The sequence below is a fragment of the Sardina pilchardus genome, chromosome 15 (assembly GCF_963854185.1).
Source record: "Sardina pilchardus chromosome 15, fSarPil1.1, whole genome shotgun sequence".
NCBI lineage: Eukaryota > Metazoa > Chordata > Actinopteri > Clupeiformes > Clupeidae > Sardina > Sardina pilchardus.
In genome coordinates this window covers 12,177,429-12,184,926 of record NC_085008.1, presented here as the reverse complement: position 1 = coordinate 12,184,926, position 7,498 = coordinate 12,177,429, and the positions used below count along the sequence as shown (strand labels likewise).

The 7,498-nt window shown below is 44.8% G+C and overlaps 1 protein-coding gene across 12 annotated transcripts in view; it reads left to right on the top strand.

Moving 5' to 3' along the window:
• The window catches only part of mast2 (microtubule associated serine/threonine kinase 2), a 122,306-nt gene that overhangs the window by 81,023 nt on the left and 33,785 nt on the right, over positions 1 to 7,498 (top strand). The gene's annotated exons all lie outside the window — the stretch shown is intronic.

Below are 7,498 nucleotides of genomic sequence, written 5' to 3'. Positions count from 1 at the left end.
TTCAGCTCAGAACTTGGATATCCATGTCCGTGTGAAGCCATCACACGTCCATCGATAGACATTGAGCCCCTTCTGTGGGAAATTGCCAGCAGCAGGAATCTGGCCTCCTGGGTAAAGAAATAGAATCCTAGTTCACCAGCAGTCATATTGATCAGATGGAGTTACGGTCAAGACATAGAGGACCATGTAGTGAAGTAAGTGCTTCTCAGTAGACAGAGACAGTGGTCTCTCTTCATTATTCTCTTTTTTTGTTCTCAGTACTGCTGTTAAATTCAGTTGTTTGTAGCTCATAGGTTGATTGATGTGTTTGTATTGATCATATTGTGTAGATCAGATTATGATTGTCTGAATGCAATTTCAGTTCATTTGTTGCAGTGAAATGTTGGTCAGGATCAGGAAGCCCTAAACTCCACTGTCCCCATCACAACACCTTCCCTATTTGGGTCTCCAACCTTTCCATTGGCCTTGGCTCCTCTGTGCCACGGCTCAGGCTTAATGGCTCTCTCTGTCATTTCAGCCTCTTTATCTCCACACCCCCATAGTTCTGCCTTAATCCATTTTTTCTTTCAGCCTGGCTCTCTCTGCATTATTAATAAGTGTCAGTTAGGATGAGTGCCTCCCTGTGAACAGCCACCTGTCTCATCGAGTCATCACATAGCCCACACACACGCACACACACACACACACCATCGTGTCATCATGACCATCATACACAGCCACTCAATATTATACACCATGGGTGTAAAAATACATCATAGTGTCAGTGTATGCAAGTGTACTGTTCCATATATAAATACATATGGCGATGAACTCCTATATAAATACATGGCAATGAACTCATATATACTGTAAACACATGGCAATGAACTCCTATAAATACATATGCCAATGAACTCAAATGTGTACATACAAATGCACCATATTGAATCATATAATTTGATGCAATGTATTCAAACATACGTGTGTTATATTGCATACGTTTGTAGAACACAGAATTGAGAGCATGAATGCAGTCTGGTCAGCTTGAACACAATGTTACTTACTATACCTGTAGTGATCTGACTGATCAACTGATAATTCATTTTATCTCCCTCAACAATGGAATTCTCTTCTCTGATTGGCTGATGGGGTGGCCATTAACTTCGTATAACCTGCTACCTTTGAAGTAGTTCCCGTATCACACTTGAATATTAATTCGCCAAACTCGTTGCGAAGTTTAAATGAACTGTCACGTTGCATCCAAGCTGAAATACAGACGTGCAGAACCATAGTAACATTGTAGCATATGACGGAGGTGGATTGTAGCTAGTTGGATGCCATGTAGGCTATAAAAGTAGCGATCTTTCAAAGTTAAAGTTAATCAGAATCCTGGGATATGCCCGCTTGACAACGGGAGAGATAGAACTAACGACTGGCTTTTGGCCGTAGCAACCAGCCATTTAGAACTAACGACTGGCCTTTGGCCATAGCAACCATCCATTTTAGAACTAGTAACGGCAGTTTTGTCCTGCAAGTAGAAAGTTGATATGTGGCGGAAAGTAGTCCCACAGTCAAGACAGTTTTAGCGATGTTAACGGACGCAACGGTGGAATAAAACTATGTTCAAAATATACAGGTTATTTATACAAACGGGAGATAAGCGGGATAACGGCCTTCGAGGTCGACCGGTTCGATGGAAATAATGGCACGGCGGAGGTAACTCCGTCTCCGTGCTTCGCACGTCGCCGGAGTTCTAGACCTCCACCTAGCCATTATTTCCATCGAACCGGTCACCTCGTCGGCCGTTATCCCTTACTTAATGACACAATGCATCTGATCCTTATTTGAAACCACTGTGATATGACACTGGCAGTGTTCGAGATTGATCGACCATACACCTCGGTTTCAAATTGGAGTCAATTCCAGACTGTGTTGTTGACTGAATGACATTTTAACTTTCCTGGAGTATCAAATAATGAACAGTCATCATGGCAAACCCCAAACACTTAGTAAGCCTAATTTGTCTAATCCAAACCATTTGCTGGCCTGATGCATGGTGCCTGAATTCAGGCTTGAGCTCGCAAGGAGGATGTCAAATATGATAATTTCAAGCACATGCAGTATAATTTCCTGACTATCAGCCCTGCATTTGTACACAGTGCATTTTAGTTATTACAAGACGTTTTGCAGTACAGTATCTCACATATGGATTTAGCATGAAGAAATGAGAGAATACCCGGCTGTGACCAGGTTGTGTTCCATCATTATTGTCTTTGTAGAGCTTATGGGGACTGATTTCACTCTTGCTTGAGAGAAAGCAGAGTGGTTGGGCCTTGCCTTTGTTTGTAGATAGAAGGCTTGGGCCGTTGTCTGAGGAATAGTGCCATTAATCTTAACCTTGACTGTTGCTGCACAGCAGAGAAAAACAACATCTTCATTCCCCACTGCACTCTTTCGTCTTCCTTGTGTGTGTGTGTGTGTGTGTGTGTGTGTGTGTGTGTGTGTGTGTGTGTGTGTGTGTGTGTGTGTGTGTGTGTGTGTGTGTGTGTGTGTGTGTGTGTGTGTGTGTGTGTGTGTGTGTGTGTGTGTGTGTGTGTGTGTGTGTGTGTGTGTGTCCTGCAGACCTGTAGGCATAGCTGCTGGAGACGGTGGGTGGTGGGGAAACAACCAGCCGTAGAGCCAAGGGAGACGCTGAGTGATGCGAACCGACATGTTTACTCTACATCAGCAACTCACTCACTCACTGTTTGGGTGCGCTATGTTGGGCAGCATCAGCAATAGATGTGTGTATGTGTGTGTATGTATGGGTGTGTGGATTTGGGAGAACTGAAAAGATCCTGCTGCTGAGGAGTTAGCAGGTGATGGTTACATCTCCTATGTCATTTTGTCATGTGTTCCTGTGACACAGATTAGAGATCTTGTGAATCAGCGTCGCTTATTCAATCTAGGTCACACCGTTCTCATTTTCCTATTAACTAAGCAACGCCCTCGCTCTCAGGTTTGCACACCTTGCATGCGTAGTAGCTTATTTTCATGGTGGCAAGAGGAAAAGAAAAGGCTTGGCTGCTCATATATATTTGTAATAGCAATGTGTATTGCTATCAAAGTTCTTGAAATGCACTTTGAATCTATATGTGCTGCCCTTTCTGACAGCTGTGTGTGTGCGTGTGCGTGTGCATGCGTGCGTGTGTGCCTATTTTAAAGGCCTGGTATATGGATAGTGCTGTGGCAACAGTCTTGCGTTGAGCTGTAATCTGTGAGGGCCTTAGGCAGCGGCCTCAGAACTGAGCCCTTCAAACAGCAGTGTGCTCACCTGTCAGTCTGAGCCTCTACTTCATACATCCCCACTCCGCTGGAGTGGATCACAGTTAAGCTATGGCAGAAGTGAACCTGTGTGAGTGTGTGTGTGTGTGTGCCGTATGGCTTTATATGTACACATTTCTTTCCAGTCATCAATGTTTGTCTGACTGCTCTCTTTCAAAACGACTTAAATTATGCTGTTACATCTTCTGCTCAAAGGGACAGATAAGCACCCTCTCAGGACACACACACACACACACACACACACACACACACACACACACACACAGCGGCAAGAACGATTTCCGAACAGTAGTATGTTTCTGTTATGCATGTGGATCAAATGACTCCGTTCTATAGTTATAGTTACACATCATATGTGGTGTCTGATCCTGAGTATGGGAAAAGAAAAGGCAGGGATCGATTTTTCTCTAAAGCCAGCTTGATGGAGTACTTGTACAGAATCTCCTGGTGACGCCAGCAGCTCTTTGTAACGTGACACATGAGATCTCTCAAAGCAGAACAGAGTAATCTTTCTCGCAGTTCTGTTTCTCTGAAGAAAATGCCTGTAATTGACCTAGCAGATAATGGGCCACTCTGAAAAGCACAGCATGGTGATAAGCCTGCTATGGATGGCATCTCCCAGCAATCAGAAAGGACCCCCGGCCTCTTGTGATCGACACATCAGCCATTACAGGCTGAATCAGTCCTCTTTCCAGCCGCAAGATCTCTGCCGTGGGAAAGGCCAGACACCGGAGCTTTCCGGATATTGGGCAGCACGTGAAATGACCAGCAATTTTGCATCGTTAGAGTTGTGTGAATTCTGAGGTTGCAGCCTTGTGTTTATGTCATTCACTCTCATAAGCTTAGGGGTGGGGATTCATCTATCGAAGTCCTCCATTTTCCCATGTTTTAGCCATCAAGCTAGTGTGCCATTTGATGTTAGTAGTAGCAGTTGGCTGAAAAGAAGCCTTGATTACAGGAAGTCTCTTTGTAGATCTCAGAGACAGTTCTTCACACAGTTTTTGTACCAGACCTATACTCAAGGCAACAGATCTGGAAGGGCTAATCCAAACATCTCAGGGAGAGCCTGGGAGCACACGGAGGAAGTGAAGTCTGGCTGGCAGGTGTGCCTTCTTAATTACTATGCTCAGTGTGCTAATAGGCTGAGCACATCTGTTAGCCACAATTATGTTGCTTTCATTGTTGACGTTTGGTGCTTCCTGCTTAAGGGCGAGCCGTTGAGTGCTGTAGCAAACATAAAGGCGGGTAATTTTGGTGATATGATGGAGAAGACAATTGATCATGTTTAGCTTTGATGACCCATGCACGCTAGGGTTGCACAGTTATTACAATCGTAATTGCAATATGAACCAACGCAGTTACTTAATCGCAAAAGCTACAAATAATCATGCACAGTTAATTTGTCACATTTCGAACTTTCATATTCATGTGTGTGTGGATGTGTGCGCGTATGCACACTATTGATTGATGAATGGCCCTATAACATACGTTGAAGTTTGGTGTGGCGGTGAGCAGAGACTCCCAGACGTGTGCGTTTGCTGCTGACTGATCTCCACCGGCCTCCACGGCGTTAGCCCAGTAGCGGGCGCACATCAGTGCTGAGGGCCGCCAGCCCAGACAGCTGGGCCCGCTGATCAGATGTCTGACCCTCTCTACTCGCATGTCAGGAAGAGCTCGGGTTACGGAGTAGCAGAACAGAAGGCTTCCACTCAACACAGACTGGGATACTGACAGCTCGAGACACAAGTGAGGTTGGAGACTGTAGGGGGGGTTTGTGATGCTGTGTGAAGATTTGGTCTGGTGCAGGTGGTGCATTAAGAGAAGAGAGGGAAGTCTGCGTCTGAGAATGGTGAGGAGAGAGAGAGTAGCCTAGCTCTAAAAAGCCCCCCAGATTCAAGCTCAAATCCCTGGTGACCACTCTCTCTCTCACTCACTCACACACACACGCGCACACACGCACACACGCACACACGCACACACGCACACACGCACACACGCACACAGGCACACATGAACACAGTCACTCTCACGCCGTGGTGCATGTACGTAATGGAGTGGGTCTGTCATAAGATGAGTGTTCATCGACTTACTCACTCAGTCATTCTAACAATCCCTAGGATTTCATTCCAAGGTTAGGCTACACTGCGAGGCCACTTGTGCCTCCTCTTACTCAGTGTTGCTGTGTCTAAATGTATGCATGTGATTGATTGTGTACGTGTATGTGTGAAATGAGAAGTTGCAAATCTCGTGACTGTGAGCTTATCTGCGATGTCCTGTGTGTGTGAAAGATTGGAAGAGGAGGGGCTGGTATTAAAATCCAGATATGTGTGTTTCTCATCCCATTATAAGCCAAAATGAGATGTAATCCGCTGTGTGATGGGGAGCTAGAGAGAGAGAGAGAGCGTAATCCCCTTAGTGCACTCTCCGCCAGCTGTGCTCAGGTGTTTAATCACTCGTCTGTGTTCAGATCCACATGAAGACATTACACAACCAGTCAAACATCCACAGCAGTGTAAACTTGTTTTCAATCCACCTGACACTCGGCAACACCTGTCCACACACCCACCTAAACCGGCTCCAGAGATAGTAATGAAGGATCTTTGCCGGCTCCATATCACCAAACCACAGAGAAATGAATAATATGCCCCAGAATCCCCCATCTCATTTTGGCCTTAACAAATCTGTGCAAAGAATGGACAGATATAGACAACATGCAGAAGAACACTAGATAGTAAACCATCTCCCTGTGTGGCCCATGTGACTTGTCACACCAGCGTTTGTTGCAATTATTTGGTGTTACCTAGATACCTACCACCGCTTCTAGTACATGAAGAGCAAAATGTAAACGTTAATAACTGGTTGAAATACCTGGCCTACTTAACCACACACACACACACACACACACACACACACACACACACACACACACACACACACACACACTCTCTCGCACTCAGCCTCAGTAACCCTGAACGCACAGCAGCCTGCGCGAAGCGTAGCAAATCCCCTGTCAACAAACCAGCAGTGAGTGATAGCCGGAGCCGAGGCGGGCTCAATCAGCTAATTGATCCTGTGTGCCTTAGCAGTTGGAGTGGTAGAGCAACGATTTCCGTGCTGAACAGCGGTAATTAAAGTGTAACTTCTCATTTCATGGTGATGGCCCCACACAGCTGCACGCAGCATTAGTGCGGAAACGTGTGCTAAGATCTCTACAGCCGTTTTTTTCTCTTTTTTTCTCTTTTTTTCCGTGGCACTAAGCCTGTCCTGGGTTCCCACGGTCACGGACATTTGGAAAGAATTTGGAAATTTTTAGAACTCAAATTCTAGGCTGAGAGATTATCATGGATCATAGTAAAATGTATTAAACCTTGGGAAGAATTCTAAGAGATTACTTATGGTGTACAGTACGTGAAAAAACTGCTGCTTGTAATGAGCCTTGTTTTTTAATAAAGAAAGAAAGAAATACTGGGCTAAATTATAGTTTTGTGTGCTACTAATAATGTTAGTGTTCTGTATATTGGGTTAAAGAAATCTAGCATAATCTCCGTGTGAATAGTCTGCATACCTCGAAGTTGTAGCTGAAAGTTCATGGATATTTTGATGAGGTTTTGATTTGCCATGCAGTCCCTTTGATGAAGGCTGCATTATTCCATTATGGGAGTCATGCTATCGGAGATGTGGAATCTCTGTTAATATAATGGGTCTGAGTATATTGAATGTTTGAACATCAAGCATATCTGCTTCCACACTGATATTTTGTGAAACTCTCGTCTATCGCTTCATTTTTCTCCCCCCTCTTCTCTGTCCTCTCCTGTCCTTTCTCTGAGAAAACAAATCAAATATTTTTCTGCAGACAGCTTTTAACATGCTGTCAGCATGGGGCTATGAGTCATTCATTCTGTCGACCCCACTACCACCCCCCTCCAGTTTGTTTTCAATGTATCAGCTGGTCTATTGTTTTTTACGGTTTCTGCTTCTTTCTGTCCGTCACACTGGAGTTCCTAATGAAGAGACTCTCTTGCCGCATTGCCCCTTAGTCTCTTCCTCTCTAGTTTGTGCGACTCCTCATTAGGAATGCCACAATAGAAGGGATACAGTATCATCAGTTTGCCTCCAACACCCTGAATCCTGTGTCTTGCACAGCTGTTGGAGTCGGACAGGTCTTATTTTGAAAAGCCATGTTTATAAGCCAGAT